Raw genomic sequence first — 15966 nt, forward strand, 5'->3', positions numbered from 1 at the left:
GTATGTGTGAGATACATACACCTTTTTTTGATAATATTTTCTATTCCGCTATTCAATAAAAACCTTTGGGTATAAACAATTAAATTGCGGGATAGTCTGTGTTGGTACGTGTAAGATACACCTTTCCAATTTTTGGGGTACATCTCATACTTCCAAAGATTTGAGGGTGTTGCCTGTTCCAAACTCCTCCTACTCCTCATCCTGCCTTTGGGGGTACAAAAAATAGAAATTGGGGCCTAGTCTGGTTCTGTACGTGTGAGATACATACACCTTTTTTTAAAAATATTTTCTATTCCGCTATTTAATCTACACCTTTGGGTAAAAACAATTAAATTGCGGGATAGTCTGGTTCTGTACGTGTGAGATACATACACCTTTTTTTGATAATATTTTCTATTCCGCTATTTAATCAAAACCTTTGGGTATAAACAATTAAATTGCGGGATAGTCTGTGTCGGTACGTGTGAGATACATACACCTTTTGATATCATATTTTCTATTCCACTATTCAATCTACACCTTTGGGTAAAAACAATTAAATTGCGGGATAGTCTGTGTCGGTACGTGTGAGATACACCTTTCCAATTTTTGGGGCGCATCTCATACTGCCAGGGATTTGAGGGTGCTTCAGTCTGCCTCCTGCCTGTTCCGAACTCTTCCTACTCCTCATCCTGCCTTTAGGGTACAAAAAATTGTAATCGGGGCCTAGTTTGTGTTTGTACGTGTGAGATACACCGTTTTGTAAAATTTGTCCTATTCCGCTATTCAATATACACCCTGTTTGAGTGTAAAAAATTAAATTGCGGGATAGTCTGCATCGCTACATGTGAGATACACCTTTTTAAATTTGTTTGGCGCATCTCCTTCTACCGCCGAGGATTGCAGGGCGTTTCAGTTTGCCTCTTGTTCCCAACTCCTCCTACTCCTCTTCCTCATCCTGCCTTTAGGGTACAAAAAATTGTAATCGGGGCCTAGTCTGGTTCTGTACGTGTGAGATACATACACCTTTTTTTAAAAATATTTTCTATTCCGCTATTTAATCTACACCTTTGGGTAAAAACAATTAAATTGCGGGGTAGTCTGGTTCCGTACGTGTGAGATACATACACCTTTTTTTGATAATATTTTCTATTCCGCTATTTAATCAAAACCTTTGGGTATAAACAATTAAATTGCGGGATAGTCTGTGTCGGTACGTGTGAGATACATACACCTTTTGATATCATATTTTCTATTCCACTATTCAATCTACACCTTTGGGTAAAAACAATTAAATTGCGGGATAGTCTGTGTCGGTACGTGTGAGATACTTCTTTCCAAATTTTGGGGCGCATCTCATACTGCCAGGGATTTGAGGGTGCTTCAGTCTGCCTCCTGCCTGTTCCGAACTCCTCCTACTCCTCATCCTGCCTTTAGGGTACAAAAAATTGTAATCGGGGCCTAGTTTGTGTTTGTACGTGTGAGATACACCGTTTTGTAAAATTTGTCCTATTCCGCTATTCAATATACACCCTGTTTGAGTGTAAAAAATTAAATTGCGGGATAGTCTGTATCGCTACATGTGAGATACACCTTTTTAAATTTGTTTGGCGCATCTCCTTCTACCGCCGAGGATTGCAGGGCGTTTCAGTTTGCCTCTTGTTCCCAACTCCTCCTACTCCTCTTCCTCATCCTGCCTTTAGGGTACAAAAAATTGTAATCGGGGCCTAGTCTGTGTTTGTACGTGTGAGATACACCGTATTATAAAATTTTTCCTATTCCGCTATTCAATATACACCCTTTTGGAGTGTAAAAAATTAAATTACGGCATAGTCTGTATCGGTACGTGTGAGATACACCTTTTAAATTTGTTTGGCGCATCTCCTTCCACCGCCAAGGATTGCAGGGCGCTTCAGTTTGCCTCCTGTTCCAGACTCCTCCTACTCCTCTTCCTCATCCTCCCTTTACGGTAGAAAAAAATTTAATCGGGGCCTAGTCTGTGTTTGTACGTGTGAGATACACCGTTTTTTTATCCTTTTTCCTATTCCGCTATTCAATATACACCCTTTTGGGGTAAAAAACATTAAATTGCGGCATAGTTTCCATATTTGACCGTGAGATACACCCGTGCGATACTGTTGTTGTTTTGGTCCGCAATTCAATAAGCACCTTTCTAGGGCAAGATCATAAATTACAGAAATATGAGGAGACCGTCAAATAGGGCCGTGGCCTGGGTCGTGGTGCTGCTTGTAGAGCTCCTGTTGCAAGGAGAGGACGTGGTTGATCTGTGCCAGCTACACGCACAAGTGAAACACCTTCCTCAAGTGTTAGTAGGCGACAGAACCTGCATCAGTATTTGGTAGGGCATCATACGCCTCTAGAAGTGATGAGGCCAGAACAAGTAGAGACGATAGTAGATTGGTTTGCTGCTGACAGTGCCTCCAGTTCCTTCACATTGTCTCCCACCCAGTCTACTGCAGAAAGGTCAGAGATGGCACCTGCAGCCGATTTCCAACCGTCTTTCACCTCACCCCCTTGCAAATCAGGCAAGCAGTCTGAGCCCCAAGCCATACAGCAGTCTCTTCTTCTTTTTGATGACTCTGTCAGCAGGGTTTCCCAGGGCCATCCACCTGGCCCTGCCCCAGAAGTGGAAGAGATTGAGTGCAGCGATGCCCAACCACTTATTTCTCAAGATGAGTACATGCAAGGACCATCGCAGCACGTCTCCGATGATGACGAAACACAGGTGCCAACTGCTGCGGCGTTCAGAATTGTGGAGACCGACAAGGAGGGCAGGGGTGAAGACTGGGTGGAAGATGATGTGGAGGACGATGAGGTCCTCGACCCCACATAGAATGAAGGTCATGCAGGTGACCTGAGTAGTTTGGAGGAAGAGGCGGTGGTCGCACAGAGCCACCAGCACAGCAGAAGAGGGAGCAGGGTGCAGAAAAGGAGCGGCCGTGCCCTAGACACTATGCCTGCTACTGCCCAACGCAGCAAGGGAACGAGCACAACAAAGTCAGCTCAAAGGAGTTCTCTAGCGTGGAAGTTCTTTAGAAAATGTGCTGATGACAGGACACGAGTGGTTTGCACCCTGTGCAATCAGAGCCTGAAGCAAGGCATAAACCTTCTCAACCTGAGCACAACCTGCATGATCAGGCATCTAAGTGCAAAGCACGAGCTGCAGTGGAGTAGACACCTTCAAAACCAAGAAACGTCTCTGGCTCATCCTGCTTCCTCTTCTGCTGCAGTCTCGGCCGCTCCATCCACATCTGTAGTGATACCGGCACCTGCCACCCCGCAACCAGACGATCTGTCAGCAACACCACCACCTGGGTCACCAACCATCTCCACAATGTCCCGTGGAAGCGTTCAGCTTTCCATCTCCCAAACACTTGAGAGGAAGAGGAAGTACCCCCCTACCCACCCGCGATCCCTGGCCCTGAATGCCAGCATTTCAAAATTCTTGGCCTTTGAAATGCTGTCATTCCATCTGGTGGAGACGCACAGTTTTAAAAACCTTATGTCAGTGGCTGTCCCACAGTACGTCGTGCCCAGCCGCCACTACTTTTCCAGGCAAGCCATCCCTTCCCTGCACAACCAAGTGGGGGAAAAAATCAGGTGTGCACTGCGCAACGCCATCTGTGGCAAGGTCCACCTAACTACCGATACGTGGACCAGTAAGCACGGTCAGGGGCGTTATATCTCCCTAACGGCACACTGGGTAAATGCAGTGGCGGATGGGCCTGAGGCGGATAGCAATTTGGCGCATGTCCTTCCACCACCGAGGATTGCAGGGCGCTTCAGTTTGCCTCCTGTTCCTAACTCCTCCTACTCCGCTTCCTCATCCTCTACCGCCTCCTCATCCAGACAGCGTAACACCTTCACCACCAACTTCACCACGGCCAGGGGTAAACGACAGCAGGCAGTTTTAAAACTTGCCTGTTTGGGGGAAAAATCACACACCGCGCAGGAGTTGTGGAGGAGCACGGAACAGCAGACAAATGAGTGGTTGCTGCCAGCGAGCCTCAAGCCCGGCCTGGTGGTGTGCGATAACGGGCGAAATCTCATAGCAGCTCTGGGCCTAGCCGGTTTGACGCACATCCCTTGCCTGGCGCATGTGCTGAATTTGGTGGTGCAGAGGTTCCTTAAAAACTACCCCGATATGTCAGAGCTGCTGCAGAAAGTGCGGGCCGTCTGTGCGCACTTTCAGCGTTCTCACCCTGCTGCTGCTCGCCTGTCAGCGCTGCAGCGTAACTTCGGCCTTCCCGCTCACCGCCTCATATGTGACGTGCCCACAAGGTGGAACTCCACCTTGCACATGCTGGAAAGACTGTGCGAGCAGCAGCAGGCCATAGTGGAGTTTCAGCTGCAGCACGCACGCGTGAGTCACTCTGCGGAACAGCACCACTTCACCACCAATAACTGGGCCTCCATGCGAGACCTGTGTGCCTTGTTGCACTGTTTTGAGTACTCCACCAACATGGCCAGTGCCCTATGACGCCGTTGTCAGCTTAACTATCCCACTTCTATGCCTCCTTGAAAAAACAATTCGGGCGATGATGAAAGAGAATGTGGCACAGGATGAGGAGGAGGAGGATGAAGAGGTAACATTTCCAAGGCTTTCAGGGCAGTCATTCACAAGGGGCTCCGAGGGTGGGTTCCTGCACACACAAACGCCAGGGACACAATTGTCCAGCAGGGGCACAGTTCTGGAGGATGAGGAGGATGAGGAGGAGAAGATGGAGGAGGAGATGGAACCATGTTCACAGCAGGGTGGCACCCAGGCCAGCTCATGGCCATCACTGGTGCGTGGCTGGGGGGATACAGAGGACACCTCCCACAGAGGACAGCCTTTCGTTGCCTCTGGGCAGCCTGGCACACATGAGCGATTACATGCTGCAGTGTCTCCACAACGACCGCCGAGTTGCCCACATTCTAACTTGTGCTGATTACTGGGTGGCCACGCTGCTGGATCCCCGTTACAAGGACAACGTACCGTCCTTAATTCACTCACTGGAGCGCGATCGCAAGATGCGCGAGTACAAGCGCAAGCTGGTAGACGCGATGCTGCTGGCATTCCCACCTGACAGCGGGGCCACAGTGGAAGCACAAGGCAGAGGAGGAGGAGGAGGAAGAGGTCGCCAACGCAACCAGGGCACCGCCAGCACCTCAGAAGGCAGGGTTAGCATTGCCGAAATGTGGAAAAGCTTTGTCAGCACGCCACAACAAACAGCAGCACCAGCAGCTCATATGGAACGTCTTAGCAGGAGGCAGCATTTCACCAACATGGTGGAGCAGTATGTGTGCACACGCCTACATGTAGTGAATGACGGGTCTGCCCCCTTCAACTTCTGGGTCTCCAAATTGGGCACATGGCCTGAGCTTGCCCTTTACGCCTTGGAGGTGCTGGCGTGCCCTGCAGCCAGTGTATTATCTGAACGGGTATTTAGCACGGCTGGGGGCGTTATCACAGACAAGCGCAGCCGCCTGTCAGAGACAATGTGGACAAGCTCACGTTCATTAAAATGAACCAGGCATGGATCCCACGGGACTTTTCCGTACCTTGTGCAGAATAGCGATGGATACCGACCTTACCCAGCCATTGTTCTATTTTTGCTCTTTCTCACTCTTTTGGGGTGTACCCTCATTTAAAATTTCTGAGAAAAAGCAGTGTTGGCTACCTCGTCCTCCTCAGGGCCAGATTAACATAGGGGCTATTGGAGCTGCAGCTCCAGGCCCCTACCTTAATATAGGCCCCGGGTTGGCCATATTCACTGTTACCGCTCTTCTGTCACTTGTAAACACAGAAGTCTGGCTTCTATGCTCGCTTCCCCAGGCAGCTCCCTTAGAACCTCCCCACACAGCACGAAGGCCGGACAAGAAGGGACAGTTGCCGATGCATGGATGTGTTTATGGGCTTCAGAGACAGCATCCCATGTTGAATTAGGCATGCATGGCTGCACCCTTCCTCCTCTGGGTGCACGCCAAGGCACGGCCCTTAAAAATCCTCAGCACCAAGCCCATGATGCTCTTAATCCGGCCCTGGTCCTCCTCCTCCGCCACTTCCACCTACACCGCCCATAGGTGTGCGCAGCGTATTGCATTAGGGTGTGCACCCCAAAGTTTAAATACACATGCATGTGTTTGCCTACATGTACATGGCCCCGATACATTACTCTCCCTGCTGGCAAAGTGAAATAGAGCAGAGCAGGTCCGAGGGAGATCTTTCCCATCTCCTCACTGGCAAACAGAGCGATAATGCTATGTGCCCTAGGTGATTAGGGTGTGCCCAGGTACACCCGGCACACCCTGTGCGCACGCCTATGAAACCGCCACATCCACCACCACCTCAACCTCCCTCCTACTCCATATGGGCCTCGTCCTTCAGAGATGAAGAACATTGTTTTATTTTTCTGTTTTTTTTTTGTTGTTTTAAGTTATTTCCCTATCCACATTTGTTTGCAGAGCACTTGCCATGCTCTTAACTATGTTTTGCTGCCATTTGCAGCACTCTAGCCCTTTCCATTGGTGTTTTAGAGCCATTTTAGTGCCTGAAAGTTCGGGTCCCCATTGACTTCAATGGAGTTCGTGTCCGGGAAAAGTTCGGCAAAAGTCCGGGACACGGATCCGGACTTTTTTTTCAAGTTCGGCCGAACCCGCCGAACACGGACAACCAGGTGTCCGCTCAACTCTAGTTACAACCAAAAACATAAATGTATTTTATTGGGATTTTTTGTGATAGACCGACACAAAGTGGCACATAATTGTGAAGTGGAAGGAAAATAATAAATGGTTTTCAACATTTCTTACAAATAAATATGTGAAAAGTGGGGTGTGCATTTATATTCAGTCCCCTTTACTCTGATACCTCTAACTAAAATCCAGTGGAACCAACTGCCTTCAGAAGTCACCTAATTAGTAAATAGAGTCCACCTGTGTGTAATTTAATCTCAGTATAAATACAGCTGTTCTCTGAAGTCCTCAGAGGTTTGTTAGAGAACCTTAGTGAACAAACAACATTGTGAAGGCCAAGGAACACACCAGACAGGTCAGGGATAAAGTTGTGGAGAAGTTTAAAGCAGGGTTAGGTTATAAAAAAATATCCCAAGCTTTGAACATCTCACGGAGTGCTGTTCAATCCATCATCCAAAAATGGAAAGAGTATGGCACAACTGCAACCCTACCAAGACATGGTCGTCCACTTAAACTGACAGGCCAGGTAAGGAGAGCATTCATCAGAGAAGCAGCCAAGGGGCCCATGGGAACTCAGGAGGAGCTGCAGAGATCCACAGCTCAGGTGGGAGAATCTGTCCACAGGACAACTATTAGTTGTGCGCTCAACAAATCTGCCCTTTATGGAAGAGTGGCAAGAAGAAAGCCAATGTTGAAAGAAAGCCATAAGAAGTCCCATTTGCCGTTTGTGAGAAGCCATGTGGGGGGACACAGAAAACATGTGGAAGAAGGAGCTCTGCTCAGATGAGACCAAAATAAACTTTTTGGCCTAAAAGCAAAATGCTGTGTGTGACAGAAAACTAACACTGCACATAACCCTGAACACACCATTCCCACCCTGAAACATGGTGGTGGCAGCATCATGTTGTGGGGATGCTTTTCCTCAGCAGGGACAGGAAAGCTGGTCAGAGTTGATGGGAAGATGGATGGAGCCAAATACAGGGCAATAGTAGAAGAAAACCTGTTACAGTCTACAAAAGACTTGAGACTGGGGCGGAGGTTCACCTTCCAGCAGATCAACAACCCTAAACATACAGCCAGAGCTACAATGGAATGGGTTACATCAAAGCATATTCATGTTTTAGAATGACCCAGTCACAGTCCAGACCTAAATCACATTGAGAATCTGTGGCAAGACTTGAAAATTGCTTTTCACAGACGCTCTCCATCCAATCTGACAGAGCTTGAGATAGTTTGCAGAAAATGTCCCTCTCTAGATGTGCAAAGCTGGTAGAGTCACCCCCAAAAAGACTTTCAGCTGTAATTGCAGCGAAAGGTGGTTCTACAAAGTATTGACTCGGGGGCGGGGGGGGGGGGGGGGCTGAATAAAAATGCATGCCACACTTTTAAGGTATTTATTAGTGAAAAAAAAACATTCATCATTTTCCTTCCACTTCACAATTATGTGCCACTTTGTGTCGTTCTATCACACAAAATCCCAATTAAATACATTTATGTTTTTGGTTGTAACATGACAAAATGTGGAAAAATTCAAGGGGTATGAATACTTTTTCAAGGCACTGTATGTCCCACTTAGTAGCCAAACGGGAGAAACAGAACCCGATGTCCCCATTTAAGGAGCCTGGAGGAGGGGGGTGCTTGGTGTGTCATATAATACACAGAAAAGTAAATATCTAAAATGTTAAAAAATCTTTATTAGTGTATAAAATATACAAATCCTGATAAAAGATTGATCCACATATACATATATATACTGTATATACACTATATTACCAAAAGTATTGGGATGCAAAACAAGGTTCATAAAGACATGGATGAGCGAGTTTGGGGTGGAGGAACTTGACTGGCCTCCACAGAGTCCTAAACCTTAAGCCAACAGAGCCCCTTTGGGACAGTGGTGGCTGGTGCTCCATGGGCCGGGGGGGTGGCAGATGGACCACACCATACCCCCCTCGACCACACCAGCTCCATCCCGCACTGTCCCCCCGGTCCCCCACCAGCTCCAGTCCACACTGCCCCCCCACAGTTCCCAGGCCCCCACCAGCTCCAGCCCGCACTGCCCCCCCCCGGTCGCCGGCTCACTCACCCTGGGCAGGTGGCGGTGGCTTCCCCCTCAGTCTCCTCCCTCCTCCTCCTCCCCTCCTTGGCCAATAGCATGGCTTTTCCTTTTGGCCAATCGGAAAATGTGTCTCCAGGACCCGCTTCCTGATTGGCCAGGAGGAGAATCAGTGTGGCAATAGCAAATATTCAAACAAGGGAGCCTACCCTTTTTTGAAGCCTATTAGAGCCTCTGGCTCTAATCACGTGCTTAAAAAAAAAAAACATTGGAATCCATGTGTCTGGCACCCCGCATGCAGATTAGAAGGCCGGATGCATGGATAGGGGAGGCGGTGCCCCTGCGCCCCCAATGCATCAGCCGCCACTGCTTTGGGATGAATTAGAGCGGAGACTACGAGCCGGGCCTTCTTGTCAAAGATCAGTGCCTGACCTCACAAATGCACGTCTGGAAGAATGGTGAAACATTCCCATAGACACACTCCTAAACCTTGTGGACAGCCTTCCCAGAAGAGTTGAAGCTGTTATAGATGCAAAGGGTGACCCAACTCAATATTGAACCCTACAGACTATGACTGGGATCTCATTAAAGTTCATGTGTGTGTATAGGCAGGCGTCCCAATACTTTTGAAAATATAGTGTATATATAATATAGGTTTGTAAATTGAAGAATGTAGAGCCTAGTGGACCATTTTGACATATTGTGTAATTTACAAACCTATATCATATTTTATACACTAATAAAGATTTTGTAACATTTTATATATTTATCTTTCTGTGTATTATATGACACACCAAACATTCCTCTAATCCAGGCTGGATTTTTTTCTTTTTATTTTACACATTTTCTCCCCCACCCAAATAAATATTTACTACTATGTCCCTCTTACTCATTCACATGGGGGGGGGGGGAGGCGGCATCTGGAGGGCCCCTTATTTTTGAAAGGGACTTCCAGATTCTAATAAGCCTCCCACCTGCAGACCACCAAAACCACCAGGCCAGGGTTGCGAGGAGAAGGACTATTTATCGGAAGATCTTTGAATTCCACATATAATTGAAAGAGGACATTTAACACAAGTTTGTTGTTGTTATTGATTTTTTGTATTATTTAATATTCCATTGAGCAGTCAGGGAGATTACTGTGCACATGGTGGTGGTATGGATATATAGTATAAGTAGAAGCACTGCATAATTCTATCATATATACTGTATACAGTATATAGAGTATCAAGCCTTGTAGGTCTGAATCTTATATGTACTGTACTTTCTGGTAAAGTAGTTTTTGGGGATTGATACAATGTTTGTACACAGTGCAAGGAAGGTATTGAAAAGACGGATCAAAGTACTGTAGATGGAAGTGTTATTTTAGTTTTGTCTATAACATATTTTTTGCAAGACTTTTTCACATTTTTAGCCCAAAAACTGATATATAAACCTGTATATATACCTGGATGTCCGTGTTCGGCGGGTTCGGCCGAACTTGAAAAAAAAAGTTCCCGTGTCCCGGACTTTTTCCGAACTTTACCCGGACACCGAACCCCATTGAAGTCAATGGGGACCCGAACTTTCAGGCACTAAAATGGCTCTAAAACACCAATGGAAATGGCTAGAGTGCTGCAAATGGCAGCAAAACGTAGTTAAGAGCATGGCGAGTGCTCTGCAAACAAATGTGGATAGGGAAATACTGTAACTTAAAACAACAAAAAAAAAACAGAAAAATAAAACAATGTTCTTCATCTGTGAAGGACAAGGCCCATATGGAGTAGGAGGGAGGTTGAGGTGGTGGTGGATGTGGCGGTGTCATAGGCGTGTGCACAGGGTGTGCTGGGTGTGCCTGGGCACACCCTAATCACCTAGGGCACATTAGAATTATCGCTCTGTTTGGCAGTAAGGAGATGGGAAAGATCTCCCTCGGACCTGCTCTGCCGTAAGAGAAGTGCCACACACTTCTATTTCACTTTGCCAGCAGGGAGAGTAATGTATCGGGGCCATGTACATGTAGGCAAACACATGCATGTGTATTTAAACTTTGGGGTGCACACCCTAATGCAATAGGCTGCGCAAACCTATGGGCGGTGTAGGTGGAAGCGGCGGTGGAGGAGGACGAGGTAGCCAACACTGCTTTTTTTCAGTCATTTTAAATGAGGGTACACCCCAAAAGAGTGAGAAAGAGCAAAAATAGAACAATGGCTGGGTAAGGTTGGTATCCATCTCTATTCTGCACAAGGTACGGAAAAGTCCCGTGGGATCCATGCCTGGTTAATTTTAATGAACGTGAGCTTGTCCACATTGTCTCTGGACAGGCGGCTGCGCTTGTCTGTGATAACGCCCCCAGCCGTGCTAAATACACGTTCAGATAATACACTGGCTGCAGGGCACGCCAGCACCTCCAAGGCATAAAGGGCAAGCTCAGGCCATGTGCCCAACTTGGAGACCCAGAAGTTGAAGGGGGCAGACCCGTCATTCAGTACGTCTAGGCGTGTGCACACATACTGCTCCACCATGTTGGTGAAATGCTGCCTCCTGCTAAGACATTCCATATGAGCTGCTGGTGCTGCTGTTTGTTGTGCCGTGCTGACAAAGCTTTTCCACATTTCGGCCATGCTAACCCTGCCTTCTGAGGTGCTGGCGGTGCCCTGTTTGCATTGGCGACCTCTTCCTCCTCCTCCTCCTCCTCTGCCTTGTGCTTCCACTGTGGCCCCGCTGTCAGGTGGGAATGCCAGCAGCATCGCGTCTACCAGCGTGCGCTTGTACTCGCGCATCTTGCGATCGCGCTCCAGTGAGTGAATTAAGGATGGTACGTTGTCCTTGTAATGGGGATCCAGCAGCGTGGCCACCCAGTAATCAGCACAAGTTAGAATGTGGGCAACTCGGCGGTCGTTGTGGAGACACTGCAGCATGTAATCGCTCATGTGTGCCAGGCTGCCCAGAGGCAACAAAAGGCTGTCCTCTGTGGGAGGTGTATCGTCTGTGTCCTCTGTATCCCCCCAGCCATGCACCAGTGATGGCCATGAGCTGGCCTGGGTGCCACCCTGCTGTGAACATGGTTCCATCTCCTCCTCCATCTCCTCCTCCTCCTCCTCCTCATCCTCCAGAACTGTGCCCCTGCTGGACAATTGTGTCCCTGGCGTTTGTGTGTGCAGGAACCCACCCTCGGAGCCCCTTGTGAATGACTGCCCTGAAAGCCTTGGAAATGTTACCTCTTCATCCTCCTCCTCCTCCTCCTCATCCTGTGCCACATCCTCTTCCATCATCGCCTGAATTGTTTTTTGAAGGAGGCATAGAAGTGGGATAGTTAAGCTGACAACGGCGTCATCGGCACTGGCCATGTTGGTGGAGTACTCAAAACAGCGCAACAAGGCACACAGGTCTCGCATGGAGGCCCAGTTATTGGTGGTGAAGTGGTGCTGTTCCGCAGAGCGACTTACGCGTGCGTCCTGCAGCTGAAACTCCACTATGGCCTGCTGCTGCTCGCACAGTCTTTCCAGCATGTGCAAGGGGGAGTTCCACCTTGTGGGCACGTCACATATGAGGCGGTGAGCGGGAAGGCCGAAGTTACGCTGCAGCGCTGACAGGCGAGCAGCAGCAGGGTGAGAACGCCGAAAGTGCGCACAGACGGCCCGCACTTTCTGCAGCAGCTCTGACATATCGGGGTAATTTTTAAGGAACCTCTGCACCACCAAATTCAGCACATGCGCCAGGCAAGGGAAGTGCGTCAAACCAGCTAGGCCCAGAGCTGCTATGAGATTTCGCCCGTTATCACACACCACCAGGCCGGGCTTGAGGCTCGCTGGCAGCAACCACTCATTTGTCTGCTGTTCCATGCTCCTCCACAACTCCTGCGCGGTGTGTAGTTTTTCCCCCAAACAGGCAAGTTTTAAAACTGCCTGCTGTCGTTTACTCCTGGCTGTGCTGAAGTTGGTGGTGAAGGTGTTACACTGACCGGATGAGGAGGCGGTAGAGGATGAGGAAGCGGAGTAGGAGGAGTTAGGAACAGGAGGCAAACTGAAGCGCCCTGCAATCCTCGGTGGTGGAAGGACATGCGCCAAATTGCTATCCGTCTCAGGCCCATCCGCCACTGCATTTACCCAGTGTGCCGTTAGGGAGATATAACGCCCCTGACCATGCTTACTGGTCCACGTATCGGTAGTTAGGTGGACCTTGCCACAGATGGCTTGGATGTGCAGGGAAGGGATGGCTTGCCTGGAAAAGTAGTGGCGGCTGGGCACGACGTACTGTGGGACAGCCACCGACATAAGGCTTTTAAAACTGTGAGTCTCCACCAGACGGAATGACAGCATTTCAAAGGCCAAGAATTTTGAAATGCTGGCATTCAGGGCCAGGGATCGCGGGTGGGTAGGGGGGTACTTCCTCTTCCTCTCAAGTGTTTGGGAGATGGAAAGCTGAACGCTTCCACGGGACAATGTGGAGATGGTTGGTGACCGGGGTGGTGGTGTTGCTGACAGATCGTCTGTTTGCAGGGGTGGCAGGTGCCGGTATCACTACAGATGTGGATGGAGAGGCCGAGACTGCAGCAGAATAGGAAGCAGGAGGAGCCAGAGACGTTTCTTGGTTTTGAAGGTGTCTACTCCACTGCAGCTCGTGCTTTGCACTTAGATGCCTGATCATGCAGGTTGTGCTCAGGTTGAGAAGGTTTATGCCTCGCTTCAGGCTCTGATTGCACGGGGTGCAAACCACTCGTGTCCTGTCATCAGCACATTTTCTGAAGAACTTCCACGCTAGAGAACTCCTTTGAGCTGGCTTTGGTGCGCTCGTTCCCTTGCTGCGTTGGGCAGTAGCAGGCGTAGTGTCTAGGGCACGGCCGCTCCGCTTTTGAACCCTGCTCCCTCTTCTGCTGTGCTGGTGGCTCTGTGTGACCACTGCCTCTTCCTCCAAACTACTCAGGTCACCTACATGACCTTCATTCCATGTGGGGTCGAGGACCTCATCGTCCTCCACATCATCTTCCACCCAGTCTTCACCCCTGCCCTCCTTTTCGGTCTCCACAATTCTGAATGCCGCAGCAGTTGGCACCTGCGTTTCGTCATCATCGGAGACGTGCTGCGATGGTCCTTCCATGTACTAATCTTGAGAAATAAGTGGTTGGGCATCTCTGCACTCTCTTCCAATCTCTTCCACTTCTGGGGCAGGGCTAGGTGGATGGCCCTGGGAAACCCTGCTGACAGTGTCCTCAAAAAGAAGAAGAGACTGCTGTATGACTTGGGGCTCAGACTGCTTGCCTGATTTGCAAGGAGGTGAGGTGAAAGACGGTTGGACATTCACTGCAGGTGCCAACTCTGACCTTTCTGCAGTAGACTGGGTGGGAGACAATGTAACGGAACTGGAGGCACTGTCAGCAACCCAATCTACTATCGCCTCTACTTCTTCTGGCCTCATCACTTCTAGAGGCGTATGATGCCCTACCAAATACTGCTGCAGGTTCTGTCGCCTACTCACACTTGAGGAAGGTGTTTCACTTGTGCGTGTAGCTGGCACAGATCGACCACGTCCTCTCCTTGCAACAGGAGCTCTACCAGCAGCACCACGACCCAGGCCACGGCCCCTATTTGACGGTCTCCTCATATTTCTGTAATTTATGATCTTGCCCTAGAAAGGTGTTTATTGAATAGCGGAACAAAACAACAACAGTATCGCACGGGTGTATCTCAAAGTCAAATATGCAAACTATGCCCCAATTTCATTTTTTTACCCCAAAAGGGTGTATATTGAATAGCGGAATAGAAAAAAGGATAAAAAAAGGTGTATCTCACACGTACAAACACAGACTAGGTCCCGATTAAAATTTTTTGTACCCTAAAGGGAGGATGAGGAAGAGGAGTAGGAGGAGTTCGGAACAGGAGGCAAACTGAAGCGTCCTGCAATCCTTGGCGGTGGAAGGAGATGCGCCAAACAAATTTAAAAGGTGTATCTCACACGTACCGATACAGACTATGCCGTAATTTAATTTTTTACACTCCAAAAGGGTGTATATTGAATAGCGGAATAGGAAACATTTTATAATACGGTGTATCTCACATGGACAAACACAGACTAGGCCCCGATTACAATTTTTTGTACCCTAAAGGCAGGATGAGGAAGAGGAGTAGGAGGAGTTGGGAACAGGAGGCAAACTGAAGCGCCCTGCAGTCCTCGGCGGTGGAAGGAGATGCGCCAAACAAATTTAAAAAGGTGTATCTCACATGTACCGATACAGACTATGTCGTAATTTAATTTTTTACACTCAAACAGGGTGTATATTGAATAGCGGAACAGGAAAATTTTTATAAAACGGTGTATCTGACACGTACAAACACAAACTAGGCCCCGATTACTATTTTTTGTACCCTAAAGGCAGGATGAGGAAGAGGAGTAGGAGGAGTTGGGAACAGGAGGCAAATTGAAGCGCCCTGCAATCCTCGGCGGTGGAAGGAAATGCCCCAAACAAATTTAAAAAGGTGTATCTCACACGTACCGATACAGACTATGCCGTAATTAAATTTTTTACACTCAAACAGGGTGTATATTGAATAGCGGAATAGGAAAATTTTTACAAAACGGTGGTGTATCTCACACGTACAAACCCAGACTAGGCCCTGATTACTATTTTTTGTACCCCCAAAGGCAGGATGAGGAGTAGGAGGAGTTCAGAACAGGCAGGAGGCAGACTGAAGCACCCTGCAATCCTCGGCGGTATAAGATGCGCCCCAAAAATTGGAAAGGTGTATCTCACACGTACCGACACAGACTATCCCGCAATTTAATTGTTTTTACCCCAAAGGAGTAGATTAAATAGCGGAATAGAAAATATTATCAAAAGGTGTATGTATCTCACACGTACAGAACCAGAATAGGCCCCGATTACTATTTTTGTACCCCCAAAGGCAGGATGAGGAGTAGGAGGAGTTTGGAACAGGCAGGAGGCACACTGAAGCACCCTCAAATCCTCGGCAGTATGAAATGTGCCCCAAAAATTGGAAAGGTGTATCTCACACGTACCGATACAGACTATCCCGCAATTTAATTGTTTTTACCCAAAGGTGTAGATTGAATAGCGGAATAGAAAATATGATATCAAAAGGTGTATGTATCTCACATGTAGATACCCAGACTAGGCCCAAATTACTATTTTTTGTACCCCCAAAGGCAGGATGAGGAGTAGGAGGAGTTCGGAACAGGCAGGAGGCACACTGAAGCACCCTCAAATCCTCGCCAGTATGAGATGTGCCCCAAAAATT

This window comes from Pelophylax lessonae (assembly GCF_965119305.1).
Source record: "Pelophylax lessonae genome assembly, chromosome: 1".
In the NCBI taxonomy this organism is placed as follows: domain Eukaryota; kingdom Metazoa; phylum Chordata; class Amphibia; order Anura; family Ranidae; genus Pelophylax; species Pelophylax lessonae.